The sequence below is a fragment of the Pelophylax lessonae genome (assembly GCF_965119305.1).
Source record: "Pelophylax lessonae genome assembly, chromosome: 2".
Classification (NCBI taxonomy): Eukaryota; Metazoa; Chordata; class Amphibia; order Anura; family Ranidae; genus Pelophylax; species Pelophylax lessonae.
In genome coordinates this window covers 457207367-457222718 of record NC_138769.1, presented here as the reverse complement: position 1 = coordinate 457222718, position 15352 = coordinate 457207367, and the positions used below count along the sequence as shown (strand labels likewise).

The following is a 15352-nucleotide window of genomic DNA, read 5'->3' as shown; positions in this document are numbered from 1 at the left end:
TCTATGTGAACCCAACCTTATGCTGAAAATGAAAGAACCAGGCTAAGTTTTCTATTTCCTCTTCTCGTTTTTTAGCATTTGTAGAGGGAGCTTTAGTTAGGTTTTTCTTGTAATTCTGATTAAAGTGAGTTTTTTTGTGCTTATTGAGGTTTGCAAATTTTTTCTATATAATAATAAACTTCACAAAGTCCCTAACAAAAAATGTTTTAGTATGTTTGCATTTGTACTAGCTCATACCTGATATATTTCCATAATTCAATAATTTAATTTATTTTTAACAAGCTTTCTTCACTTTAATGCACCAAAAGCTGTACCTAAATTTACTTATTTTCTCTTGCAGGAATGCAGTTGAGGAACACAAAAAACTCTATGCAATTTACGACAAAAGGTATGTTGTTTGTAATGAATACTTCTTGACAGACAAATCTTTGTGGTATATAGTTAATGAACAGTTGATTAACGTTTATACAGTATGAGAGCACTGGGATAATGCATGGTAGACTACATAATGCCTACAGTTTTATATATATATATATATATATATATATATATATATATATATATAACATTTAGGATAAGCCTTCTGACTACGGTGATAATACCTCTGGTCAAAAGACTAAATTTTTTGGAATAATTGCCATCTATGAGATCTAGTAAAATGCAATTCTACATCTGATTACGTAATTTTGTATTTTTAAGAAAGACAAAAATGTTTGAGATGTTTTCAGTGCAGGAAATGTCTGTTAACGTGTACTCAGTTCAGCTACACAGGAATGTATAGCACAAGGAGATTTTGGAAATGTATATAAAGGATATTGGTGCCCATTGGTACCAAGCTAATGCATAAGGGAAACCCATTTTTGGACCACTCTCTAGAAGCACCTATTCAGATTTTAAGGGTTGGTACCTACTGTACATGCCAGGTTACATGGCTGTTTGTCATCTTTCTATAATGATGCTGTAAAAAATGTCAACGCTTGTCAATCTTTTATAGAGGTTTGAAATGGTGATATCAATTTATCCTTCAGTTCTGTTCTGTATATAGTAGCCAGTACTTTATATTTTGTTACTACGTATTATTATATTATTATTAAGTGTGTACTGTGACTTCCAACATAACCAATTTTGAACTGTCCTTTAAAGCGGTTGTAAACCGCTCAACATTTTATTTTCTTACCTGCAAGGTAAAGGCATAATGTGCTAATATGCATCGCACAACAAAACAAAGCATTCCAGCGATGCAATGTCATAAAACATGCATTTTAATTTATCCATTAAAACATTTGATTTGGCTGTATGTATCAATGCATTCTTATAATTCTTACAAAGAACTGCATTTTTTTCCACACAGTCACCATTTGCATTCAGACTTTTAGGGCAGGTCTGATGCTAAATACATTTATAACTATTGCCCTTAGTGGCAATGTAATTCTTTTTTTTTATCTAAAACATTCTATTGAAATGGAAATTGTATTCATACAAGAAATAGCCATTTATGGAATGCACAGTATACGGTTATGGTTTAAGCCAAAGTATTGACCTAAGGTTGTCAGTGTACAAGGGGGCATGGCTAGCGGCCGACGTTTGTGAGCAGCACAGTGTCGGAGCTCCGGCGGCTTTTCCAGATCCTGACGTGATCGCAGCACAGATCCTTTGGCTACTTACCTCTCCTGGCACCCCGTTTGCATCCTGCCACCCGCTGCTACCGCCATCATGGTGAAGATCAGCTCCCAAGGGTCGAAATCTGCAGGCACTTCCAGACACGGACCGGGCCACGAGGCCTTCCAAGATGGCGCCGGCACTTCCTCCCAGCAGGTACTCCCGCCCCGGGAGAAGCCCGGGCGCACACTGCAGGCTAGCACCCGGATCCCCACGCCATTTAGCAAGTCGGGTGCCACCTCTTCTAAGCCCACGACCTCCCGCCACTATTAAGGACCATTTTGCGTACTCCCCAGCATCCTCCCGCAGACCCCCTGCGGCTCCACCAGGCCTTGTGGGGGACCCAGACGCTTGGGGGGGCGGAGGGGACGTGGGATGAGGGGGTGCTGCCTGTTCCCAGTGCCAAGGAGGGGGGGACAGATGATGAGGGGCCCGCTGGAGGAGACCTCACACTCCAGCATATTATGGAGTCTATCCACACTTGCCAGGCTGCATTAACCTCTCAAATAGAGACTGTCAGGCTTGATCTCTCTATTGTGAAGCATGATATGCAAAAGATTTGTGCTAGGATTTCTACGGCCGAGCAGCGTATAAGTGATTTCGAGGATACTGTCACCCCTTTGGCTGCTGAGATGAGGTCCCAACAGCGGGATTTAAAAGACCATTCTACTAAGTTGGGAGATCTTGGGGACCGCATGCGGTGGAATAATCTGCGTTTTATAGGCTTTCCGGAAAAGTCTGAGGGCAGGGATTTTGAGGACTTTCTGGAATCATGGCTGAAAACACCATAGGGACTGAACACCTGTCTCCCCTATTTGCCATTGAAAGGGCACATCGGGTCCCCATGCGCCCCCTCCCACCAGGGGCACCCCCAAGAGCTATGTTGGCAAAGTTCCTGCATTTCCAGGATAAGGAGCGTATCTTAAGAGCTGCCCGCAACCATCCTGATCTCCAATTTAATGGCAACAAGATCTATATCTTTCCAGATTACTCCGCATCCACTCAAAAGCAGAGGACGGCCTTCAATGCGGTCAAGCTCAGACTCCGTGACAAGCACCTTGAATTCAGTATGCTGTACCCGGCCAAACTGCGGATCCTTAATGAGGGCATTGTTTATTGTTTCCCTGTTAACCTATTTTTCCTTGCATGTCTCCTGTAGTACCCCTTTAAGCAGAGTTGGTCTCCTTTATTTTCTACTATACAATAGCGGGCATGCGGTCCAGGTGGGTGCTCCTGGGATGTTCCTTGCTCACACGCTCCTCCTACATTGGTATGTATACACCTGTTGGGGGTGGTTGGGCTCTGCTGGGGGTTACCAGCAGACAGTGACATTCTGCCTCTCCATTTGTTGTATTCTGATATCTTGTCCTTAAAACTGTTAACCTGGAATGTTAGGGGCCTGAACTCCAAAATAAGACGTTCCCTGGTATTTGATTATGTTAAGCGAACGAAGGCCAACATCCTCCTTCTGCAGGAAACCCATTTGCTGGATCCCAGAACGAGGGCTTTGAAAAGACCCTGCATAGCTCATGCTTTTAATGCCACATATTCTTCCTACTCCAGGGGGGTCTTTACTCTGATCACTAGGGACAGCCCTGTGCAGATTGTGGAGGTCAAGACTGATCGCTCTTGGTGTTATGTTATAGTGGTCTTGTCTTATCTGGACCAATTGTTCACGATTGTGAATGTGTATCTCCCTCCACCTATTGAAGTACAGCGCCTGGACGCCTGTATGCGGGATGTTCTTTCCATTGCCCAAGGACATATTATCATGGGGGGAGATTTAAACGCTGTGTTGAACCCCTCCTTAGACAGGTTGCATGGTTCTGTGTGCCCCTCACTATCCCTTACGGATTGGGCGGCGGCATACAACCTCCTTGATGCCTGGCGCTGGAAGTATCCCACACGGAGGGAGTACTCTTGTCATTCTAGCTCTCATGGTACTTTTTCTAGGCTGGACATGTTTTTTGTGGTTCCAGACCTCCTACCCAAGGTGACCACTGTGCGTTATCTACCTAGGGCGATCTCTGATCACTCACCCCTGGAGTTGGATCTCTTAGTGGCCAGACCGCCGACGAGGGCGGTCTGGCGTATGAGCTCTTACTGGTTGGATTGAACCTGTGATATCAGCGGAGTGCACGACTGTCGGGGACACTCCGGATTTATTCCAATGGGATGCTTTTAAGGCGGTCCTGAAAGGGGCCTATATGAAGGGTGTTGCGGGATTCAAGAAAGCTATTGCGGCAAATGTTGAGGACGCGGCAGATGCTTTAAATAGATCCGAGCGGACCTATGTATTGGACCCTTCTCCCGAAAATTACCAGTTATGGCGCTCTTCCCAGAGAGCCTAAGAACTCATCCTCACGGATAAGACCCAGAAGAGGCTTCTGTACCAATCCCAGCGCATTTTTGAATCGGGCGACAAGAATGGACGAGTTCTTGCTTTTCTGGCTAGACCCATTCCAGATCCTGTTACTATACCCCTGATATATGATAGACATGATCAGCCGTGTTCCTCTACAGAGGAGATACTCCAAGCATTTCTTTCATATTACTCTGACCTGTATACATCTAGAGCACACTATACACCTCCTGAACTGTATGAGTATGTGGATTCGATCCCCTTCCGTAACCTGACAAGCACCCAAAGCTCCAGCTTAGATGAGCCGATCACTGTAGAGGAGATTGAGCTTGCTTTCCTAAACACAAAACCCCGGGGCCTGATGGCTTCCCAGTAGAGTGGTATTTGCACCATGGGGAGCTGTTGGTGCCTTGCCTTTTGGCCCTTTATAAATCTATATATACGATGCGGGACGCTTGCCTGAATCGTTACGTGAAGCCCTTGTGGTCCTGATCCCCAAGCCGCATAAAGATTTGAAGTATTGTGATACTTACTGCCCGATATCTTTAATTAACGTGGAAAAATTCTTGCTTTGAGACTTAATAAGGTGGTCAGAACCATAGCGGGAGTGGATCAAGCAGGCTTTATTCCGGGACGATCTATGTATTCTAATATTCGTCGCTTATTTACCAATCTTCAGGTCCCGTCCTCTTCTACCCTGCCTAGAGTGGTACTGTCGCTCGATACGCAGAAAGCGTTTGACTCGGTTGAGTGGCCGTACTTGTTCTATACACTGGAGAAGTTTGTTTTTGGGAAGGTGTTCCTCACCTGGGTGAGGATTCTATATGACCAACCGCTGGCTCGTATTTGGGTGAATGGCTCAGTGTCACAGTCGCTACACATACATAGGGGTACGCGGCAGGGCTGCCCTTTGTCCCCACTCCTTTTCGTGATTGCTATAGAACCTCTGGCACAACTCCTCTGTAACTCTACGGAGATCCATAGAATGCGTATAGGCACTCTGGAGGAATGTGTGTCACTTTATGCCGATGACATGTTGCTCTATTTATCGGATCCGCAGACCACACTGATGAAGGTCCTGGGTCTTATTCAAGACTTCGGGGCCTTCTCAGGTTTTAAGGTCAACTGGTCCAAGTCCAGTCTGTTCCTGGTGGACCCAGAATTTCCTCTCTCCCTACCCGCCACATGCCCTTTACGGGTTACCATGTCCTTCCAATATCTGGGTGTTGTGGTGCAGCAGCCTCTTTCTATGTATGTACCTAATAATCTTCTCCCTTGCCTGGCCATGTTTAATTCCAAAGTGGAACACTGGAAGCATCTGCCGCTGTCTCTGACCGGAAGAGTAAACTTGTTTAAAATGATCATGCTCCCTAAATTCTTATATATCCTGGCGAATTGCCCTCTTTTTATCCCAAACTACTTCTTTAACCAACTAAGCCCCGGAAGATTTTAACCCCTTCCTGACCAGGGGGTATTTTGCGATTTGGCACTGCGTGACTTTAACGGACCATTGCACGGTCGTGCGACGCTGTACCTAAACAAATTTTTTTCTCACAAACAGAGCTTTCTTTTGGTGGTATTTGATCACCTGTGCGATTTTTTGATCATGCACTATAAACAAAAAAAGAGCGACAATTTTGCAAAAATAACAATATTTTTCACATTTTTTTATATGAAATACCCCCCCAAAAAAATGTAAAAATCAAAATTTTTTAACATTTTCGGCCAATTTGTTTTATGCTACATGTTTGGTAAAAAAAATCGCAAAAAGCGTATTTTGATTGGTTTGCGCAAAAGTTATAGCGTTTACTAACAAAGGGAAAGATTTCTGTCATTTTTGTTGTTTTTTTTTTTAACGCGTAATGGCGGCGATCTGCAATTTTTTTTGCGGTACTGCGACATTGCGGCGGACAGATCGCACCCTTGACTGACATTTTTGACACTTTTGGGGTTACCAGTGACATTTCTACAGTAATCAGTGCTATACATATGCACTGTTACTGTAAAAATACACTGGTAGTGAAGGGGTTAACTTTATTTGAGAGGGAGGGGCTGTGTGTGTCCCTAGGGGCGTGATTCTAACTGTGATTGGCTGTGGCTTGAGGTGTAGGAACAATGATCAACGGTCCTACATAGTAGAACCGTGTGATCATCGTTTCTACACCGGGGAGAATGACAGGCGGCTTGTTTACACTAGCCGCCTGACTTTCTCCCTCTCCCCCGATGATCGCCGAGTGACCGGCGGACATCGGGTACGCCGGTCACACGTGCGGAGGGGGTCCGTGACAGAGCGGGAGCGCGCCTCCGGCGGAGCGCGCTCGCTCCCCAGAGCCTCACAGGCTAGCGACGTAGACCTACGTCGCTCTGCCTGTGAGGGGCTGACTGCCGCAGTAAATATACTGTGAGCAGTCGGCAAGTGGTTAAGGAAGTGGATTCTCTCATATCTATGTTCCTGTGGTACCCTAAGATGCCCAGGCTTTCGATTAACACACTCCAACAGCCTGTATCCCTGGGAGGCCTGGCCTTGCCGAACTTGCACCTTTATTATTATGCTGCGCAATTGGTGCATGTCTATGGATGGCTCTTCCCTCAGAGGGGCAACGCGGCCACGGCCGCCGAGGTGGCAGTGATGTCTTCCTTTGAGACACTGACCAAACTTATTTATCGCCCTCTGCCGACAGACGCCCTCTGACAAAGTCCTATGACGATACGCTTAAGGGTGTGTCTACACGGCTCACGATACCAGCGCAGGACACTCTGTCACCACTTCCAGATCTCGGACACACTGCGGGTCGGTGAAGCCGATAAGGAGAGGCAGGTGATCATGAGGTTTTGCTGATGACCATTTGTTATGCAATTCTTTTATTTATGCCATGTGAGTGCATTGTATGAAGGGGGATTTTCTGTTTAAGGGATCAAGAAAAGTTTACAGAGTTACACTATGTGCGATCTTTCCCTTTCTTCTATGGCTCGTTTTGATTGGCTAATATACATCCCTCTGGAGTAATCCTGTTCAAGCTGCCATCTCTGAGTACCAGGGCTATATGTGAGGAAGGTGTCCTTATTGGTGATTCATCCAGGCTTGATATCATTATCATGTTTTTTGTTTTTTTTTGTAAATATTTTTTGTTGAAATGAAATACATACAATGTAAGCTCACAAACGTACAAAACTTTAGTACATGAACAAAGTGCAGGATCAACATTAGTACAGAAGATGCAGGTTAAACATAACCTAGGATGGGGAAGTAGGAAGGGTAAGGGGTAAGGTAAGGAAAGGGAAGATATGGACATGGCACAAATATCAATGTCAGGATATGGTTCAGATCAAGTACGGGTTAGCATGTATACATAATATAATAACAATGCATTAAGTCCTGGTTAAGAGAGAGCCCAAAAGTTCCAATGTGCATTGACTGCAGTGTCAGTCGGTTAATTGCAATAGCCTTCTCGAATTGGTAGTTTATCTTTAGTAGGTTGACAACGTCTGACAGGTTCGGGGCATCAGGGTTTTTCCACTTGCGTAGGACAACCGTTCTAGCTGCAAGTAGGACGTGTGTGATCCATGGTCTGTACGTGACTGGCATGTCATCTATTCCTAGGTGTAGTAACGCTAAAGCTGGGGATGGTGTCATCAGGCACCCTGTGTGAGAAGACATATAGGAGAATACCTGGTTCCAGAAACTACATAGTGAAGGACAAGACCACAGCGTGTGCAGCAAAGTGCCCACCTGTGAGAAATTCCTCCAGCACAATTGGGAGTACTTTGGAGAGAAGCCTGCCAGACGGAAGGGAGTGTAGTACCACCTATTTGTTATCTTGAGGGTCATTTCCCAATGACTGGCGCAGTGGGAGTATTTGTGTATCGTGCTTAGCGCTCTCCTCCACTTGGTGATGGTGAATGCGGTAGCTAGATCCCTATCCCACTTGAACATGTGCATAGTCTTATGGAATGTCATGTTGTCTAGCAAGATATTGTAGTACTACGAGAGTTTGGGGGGTTTTGGCATGGGCGTTGTAAGTAGATCCCATATTTTTCCGTCGACTAGTATTTTGTTTAGAGGATTAGACATAAGGAAGTGTGTTATTCTAAGTATGTGGTAAAAGGAATGATACGGAAGGTCATATTTGCGGATTAGATCAGAGACCGGGACAAGAGCGTCACCACTGTAAAAGGAGTTAATGGAGACAATACCCCAACGGCGTAGAAGATGAATGGGGATGTCAGGTACGTGTGGCTGGAGAACGCATATTGGCAAAGTTATCTCAGGTAGAATGTCCCTTTCATTGAGTGGGGCAGGAGAGCGACGCCACACCCGTAGAGAAGCTTGCATAGTAGTAGAGAGGGCTGGTAGGTTCCAGGCCTTCCACTTGTCGCTTAGAAGTAGGGTTTTAAGATCCGACGTGGGTGCAACATCCCTCTCCAGGTCCACCCAAATTGGGGGCTCTGATGTGTGGGTCCAGTGACGCAATTGTGCCAGTATAGTGGCCCAGTAGTATGATGGAATATCTGGGATGGAGGCTCCCCCAAATTGTTTCTTCCGAACCAGGGTTGAGAAGGCGCAACGTGGACGTTTGCCCTCCCAAATGTATGACATCAGTGATCTAGACAGTTTATGAAGATGTGTCATGGGAAAATGTATAGGGAGTGCCCTAAATAGGTACAGTAATTGGGGCAAAATAAACATTTTATATGCTGCCACCCTGCCGCTCCAGGAGAGCCACAGGGGGTGCATCCGGGAGATATCCGCGTTTATCTTTGTAAGGATTCTGGACATGTTGGTGGATAATAGTCGAGCCGGATTAGCAGGAAGATCTATGCCGAGGTAGTGAATGCTGTCCATGGACCAGGGAATAGGGATTGCCTCCAAGAGGGTCTCCTGAGCCTTGTTGGGGACTCCCATGTTTAGGACCGTGGATTTTGACGCATTTAATTTGTAATAAGAGACCTTACTATACGTTTGAAGCGTGGCGTATGCAGCAGGAAGGGAGGTCTGCGGTTATTTAAGCATTAAAATAATGTCATCCGCGAATAGGTTTATTTTGTGATGGTATGATGGGAGCTGGAAGCCTGTGACTTTAGTATTGGAACGAATGGTTTCTGCCAGGGGTTCTATGATCAAATTAAAAATGGATGGCGAGAGGGGGCATCCCTGTCTAGTGCCGTTTGTTACGTGGAATTGTTTGGATAATGTACCCGATGTATACACTTGCGCTGATGGGGACGAGTATAATGCCGTAATTGCAGATAGTATAGGGCCCTGAAATCCGAATTTTAGCAGCGTGGCTCGCATATACCCCCAGTGGACCCTGTCAAATGCCTTTTCGGCATCCAGAGTGAGCAGCACTGATGGGGTCTTAGATGTATGGGCAAGATGCATGATCCCTAGTATCCTCCTAGTGGCGTCTGAAGTTTGCCTGCCTGATGTGAACCCCATTTGGTCCCTGTGTATAAGGGAGGGTAGTATACCTTGGAGACATTTGGCCAGAATACGCGCATAAATTTTGGCGTCGGAGTTCAATAACGATATGGGGCGAAAGTTTGCGGGGGTAGTGGGGTCCTTGCCCGGCTTGGGTAAATTGACAATATGAGCCCCCAAAATATGTCCGGTGGAAGCGAGGATACTTCCATAGCTTTATTGAACACCGCCGTTAGAGTGGGATTTATGAGGGACGATGTGATTTGGTAGAATTCGTTAGAGAATCCATCCGGCCCAGGCGATTTACCTTTGGGTAGGGTAGAGATACTAGATTGGACTTCGTCCAACGTTATCGGGGAGTTCAGTGAGTGTGGTTGGGCTTCAGTGAGTGATGGTAGGGAGACAGCATTGAGAAATTGATCAATGTCTGCCGTAGTAGGTTGGTGTTCGGTCGGGTCATTTTGGAGGTTGTATAGAGCACTATAGAAATTAGCGAACTCGTCTGCAATATCCTGTGGTTGTGTTATTTTAGCTTTAGTTAGAGAATGAAATAAGTGGGAGATCCTGGATTTAGCCTGCTTGTGTTTAACTTGGTTCGCCAGGAACTTCCCTGCCTTGTTTGCCTGAAAGTAGTGCTGTTGCTTGAGATATTGGAGGTGTTTATCGGATTGTTCCATAAGTAGGAGTCGTAATTCCTGTCGCAGTTTGATTAGGGCACGCGAGTCAGTGTCGTTGGGTTGGATTTTGTTAGTAGCTTCCAGTTTATGAATATCGTCTGTCAGCGAGGCAACCTTGTCCCGCCGCTGTCTCCGAAGCCGCGACTGCTGCTGGATGCACACCCCTCTGATGAAGGCCTTAAGTGCACCCCACAGCACCCACGGGTCGGAGACAGACGGTTCGTTGATTTTAAGAAACTCCAGTATTTCCCTAGTCAGTCGGGTGCGGCACTCGTCATTCTGCAGTATGAGTGAATCACAATGCCAGACATGTGCTTGGGAGGATCTAGCGGATTCCTCTGTAGTTAGCTCCACCACCGTGTGGTCAGACCAGGTGATGTCTGCAACCACAGAGGAAGTCGCTTTGTTCAACAGGTACATATCTACAATAAACATGTCTATCCTGGAGTATGACTGGTGTCTTGGTGAAAAGAACGAATAGTCCCTCTCCACGGCATGTTGACACCGCCACACATCAAACAACCTTTCACAGTGGAGAAGGGCCCCCAGTGACTGTTGTCGGTCCCGGGGGGACGCCGAAGAATCCAACCCGGGGTCGATAACAGCGTTGAAGTCTCCACAAAGCAACACATGACCATGCTTAATATTATATACTTGCTTAAGAGTTCTCTTCAAAAAGCGGAGTTGGTGCGTATTCGGTGCGTAGAGGACACAAAGAGTCATCGGCAGTCCGTTGATATCGCACCTTACAATTATAAATCTGCCCTCCGGGTCCAAAACGGTTTTGTGGAGGGTGATTGCCAAAGAGTCCCTGAATGCCAGCATCACGCCCCTCTTCTTTTCCGCGCAGGAAGCGAATAGGGTTTGGGGAAAGTTCCTGTGGGTGCATCGAGGCTGGTTACCTTCCTGATAATGCGTCTCCTGCACAGCCAAGACATCGGCCCTACGGGAGATTGCTTCCTTCCACAGGGAACGTCTCTTTGCGGGATGGTTCAGTCCGTTGGCATTAATGGAAATCAACTTAATGGTCATGGTAATTCACGCAGTTCTGTTGCACTGAGAATCCTGAGCAGAGATCAAGGTATATGTCCATGAGTAGTGTGCCATCCTTACTGTCCAAATATGATGTGAGAGAGGGATAGGGGGACAAGGGTGAAGGGGACAAAAAACTTAAAAAAAGGACTGTCTCGGCAGTCCGAGAGCGGAACTGTCCGCAAAAAAGGCCAGATTCACTATCAGTGGCCTAGGACAAAAATTGTGTTGCATCAGACGTGATTAGGGCTAGAATGGGCAGAATTTGACCTGGAGGACCTCTTGCAGGACACCACTTGCCAGTCACTGTCCATGGGGCGTAGAGGCGTAGAAAGAGGAGATGGGGCCTGTTCGGCCGGTAGTATGTTCCATCTATGAAGCACAGAGAGGCCTTCCTCCAGTGATCTGATAGGCACAGTAGTTCCTTCATGTGTGACCAGAAGGGTCGCAGGATAGCGCCATTTGTGCTGCACCTGGTGGTTACGCAAGGCCTTGGTAACCGTAGACAGATTGCGCCTGGCTTGCAATGTGTGCTTGGACCCCGCCATAAGGATCCGGAAGCTGATTGAGTTGCCTAGAGGCTAGCATTATGCGGTCCTTTGCGTGGAAAAAATGAACCCTCATCAATATGTCCCTAGGGACTTCCCCTGCCAGAAAGGAGGGTTTAGGTAGTCGGTGAATTCTGTCGATCAGAAGCTCTGATTTCGGTAGAGAAGGGACCAATAATTTAAACAGGGTAGTAACATGTTGCAGTAGTTGTGTAGGGGAGACCGATTCCGGAACCCCCCGCACCTTAATGTTGTTGCGACGGGATCAATCCTCTAGGTCAGCAACCTTATTTTTTAGCCAGGCGATCTCATCGGTTTGGGTGTTTGTTCTATCAATAATTAGATTGATGGAATCAGCATACGTGGAGACAGAGTGTTCCACCTGGTCTATTCTGGAGCCCAGGGAGGAGATCTCAGCGGTGATCTGTTTGGTCTGCAACTGCATGTCAGCTTGCATAGAAGCTCTTAGGGAGTACTACATGTTTTTCATGGAGGTTTCTGAAATTGGGTTCCCTCCAGAGGGGTATGTAGAGAATGGATCCACAGGGAGAGGATTAGGGGCCGCAGATGCAAGTGTGGGATATGTAATGTCCATACCTGGTTCCTGCATTAGAGGAGGAGGAGAGTCTCTGCGCTGCCTGTTCTTTGCTGGGCTCCTAGAGGACGGAGAAGGTGGGGATGGAGAGCCCGATGATTGACCACTGTCCGGGTTGCCTATTATGCGGCGTTGTGGCGGTGTGGACGGGAGATGCGGTAGTTTGTTCATCGGAGCAGGTCCCTGCTTCCCGCGCTGCCTGCCTTTCGGATCCCCACCGCCATTTTGGCGGAGTCCGGGGGCTTGTGATATGAAGAAGCCCGTCAGTTTACTCGATTGCCCGGTGTCCTTCTTCCTTCGGGTCATCGCTGCAGTGCTCCGGTGGGTCACTGAGCTGATCCGGCGTTCCGAGAGGCTGTGGAAGCCCTTTTGTTGGAGTTTGTCCCGGGTGGCCGTGCGGAGCTAGCCTAGCATGCAGCCATCTTCCGCGCTGGCAGTCACGCCCCCCGATATCATTATTATGTTGATGGGCTTGTGACAATTTGATTTCTGGTGAGTGCAACTCTTAAGGGGAGAGGAATTCACTAGGTGAGGTGACGGCTTCACATTCAGTTTCAGCTTCCTGCACCTGTGGTTGATTTCACCATTTAGAGACTATTCATCTTCCTCTTTCCTGGCTCATTTTATGGACTTTTCTTACATGGACTTTTTATTTTAATCATTTATTTTTCAGCGCTACTAATGCTGAGCTTCTTTAACCTCCCTGGCGGTATGATTATGTCAGGAATTACATACCAAAAGCGGTACAATTGTTTTCATGGAAATTTGGCGTTATGTATTATAGGCCTACAATTCTTAGTAATTACTGACTTAAACCTGACCAAAACAAGAGTCTAGTAGACATCCCAGATGTGATAAATTTGAAACACAAACGCATGAATTATAATCAAATCAATAATATAATTTTATTATTTAATATATAATATATATATAATAAAATTATATTATTGATTAGATTATAATTCATGCAATATATATTATATATATATATATATATATATATATATATATATATATATATATATATATATATATATATATATATATATTATATATATATATATATATATATATATATATATATATATATATATATGTGTGTGTGTATATATATATATATACATATATACATATGTATATATACATATATATATATATAATATATAACGCATGAATTATAATTGAATCAATAATATAATTTTATATATACATACATATATATATATATATATATATATATATATATATATATATATATATATATATATGTGTGTGTGTGCATATATATATATATATATATATATATATATATATATATATATATATACACATATATATATATATATGCATATATATATATATACCGGTATATATATATATATATATATATATATATATATATATATATATATATATATACATATATATATATAATATAAAATGTGTTATGTGTTTGTGTTTTGTGCAATGTTATTTTTTTTTTTTTTTAATTTCCCTCCCTAGTTCCGCTCCCATGCAGCATTGCTGCTGCAGGGAACGGAACTAGGAAGTCATCACACCGACGGAGGACGGAGGAGCGGCGGGACTCTCGGCTGGCGGTCACAGCAATGAGAGATCATCGCTGGATCGCCAGGATAAGGTAAGAGACACCGCTGCGCTCTCTGCACATCCACCCCGAGCGTGACTCGGGGATACCGTTCCTAACCTAAAAAATCCACCCTGAGTCACGCTCGGGATTACCGCCAGGGGGGTTAAGGGAAATTAGCATATTTTTAAAATCTTATTTATCGCCGTTCTGTTGCTTCCTTTGAGGGTACGGCCCTCCTGGAGTCCTCCCTTAAAATTTATGTTAGATGTACCTCCTTGGTGCAGGAACCTGGGGTGCTGTTCTCGCCTAATCAACCTTTGTGTTGCAATCCCAGTCTTCCCCATTTTTGTGACTTTCAGGATGCTACTGCATGGGTGGGTAGGGGTCTTAAATATGCCCACCAGTTGTTCTCTGATGGAGTCTTTAAAACATTCTGGCAGTTTCAGCTTGACTTTCAGGCACCTGGCTCTTGGCACTACCGATACTTGCAACTAAGAAACGCGGCTGCGGCCCAGTTTGGTGCAGCCCCGGTGTCTCTGACTAATTCCTTGTTGGAAAAGTAATTGCTGTATGATGTCCACACTAAGCTGTTCAGCTCATATTATAGTGTTCTGATTCGCAGTGTGCCGTCTCGATTATAGGCCATTAGAGCCAGGTGGGTGAAAGATATTCCAGATTTGTCGGAGGATGATTAGTAAGAACTGCTTCATACGTATTTCACAACAGTTATATCCGCAAGGGACAGGCTGATACAGTTACGGATCTTTCATCTCACATATTACACCCCCCGTAGACTGTTCCTCATAAAACACAGGTCCACTGCGGAATGCCACAAGTGCGGAAAAATGACGGGCGATTTACTTCACATGTTGTGGGGCTGTGATAAAATCAGGCCCTTCTGGTCTCAGGTTACCCACTTTGTTTCCACACACTTTGCTCTCCCTAATGTGTGTAACCTCAAATGGTGCCTCCTAGGAATCTTGGAAGATATAGGACTGCGTTCTAGCCAAAAACAATTTCTGAGGTTTTTGTTGTTTTATGCCAGGAAAACGATTGTAATGCAGTGGATCGGTACTACCGGTATATCTTTAAATCTCTGGAAAAATATGATTAATAAATTTCTTCCATTGTATAAATTGACGTATGAAGCCAGGGGTTGCCCGGATAAGTTTAATAAAATATGGGTTGACTGGGTTGATATGGTTGAAATATGTGCTACTGAGGAGCTTTAATCTCCCACATTGTATAGACGGAGGGGCGTGTGAGCATGGAGGACCTATCCCTGGCGCCGTGTACCGCATGAGAGACCTTTTTGATATCATAGCTGCTGTCTCAATGATTATTCTTGGGTGATGTTTAAAACTTGAGAATATCTCTGTGTCTTTTGCCTCAGTTATCTGACTCCCTTTTGGTTTACTTTCCCTCTGTTGTTTGCTCCTTTTTTTTATGCTGTCATTATACATTAAGATGTA

General features: G+C 45.0%; 1 protein-coding gene across 1 annotated transcript in view; it reads left to right on the top strand.

Annotated features, from left to right (window-relative positions):
- The first annotated feature begins 340 nt into the window (after positions 1 to 340).
- Positions 341 to 15352, top strand: part of GABRB3 (gamma-aminobutyric acid type A receptor subunit beta3) — a 311261-nt gene continuing 296249 nt past the window's right edge. Inside the window, exon 1 of the mRNA XM_082244512.1 lies at positions 341 to 388. The gene's annotated coding sequence lies outside the window, so the exon portion shown is untranslated. The remainder of the gene's footprint in view (positions 389 to 15352) is intronic.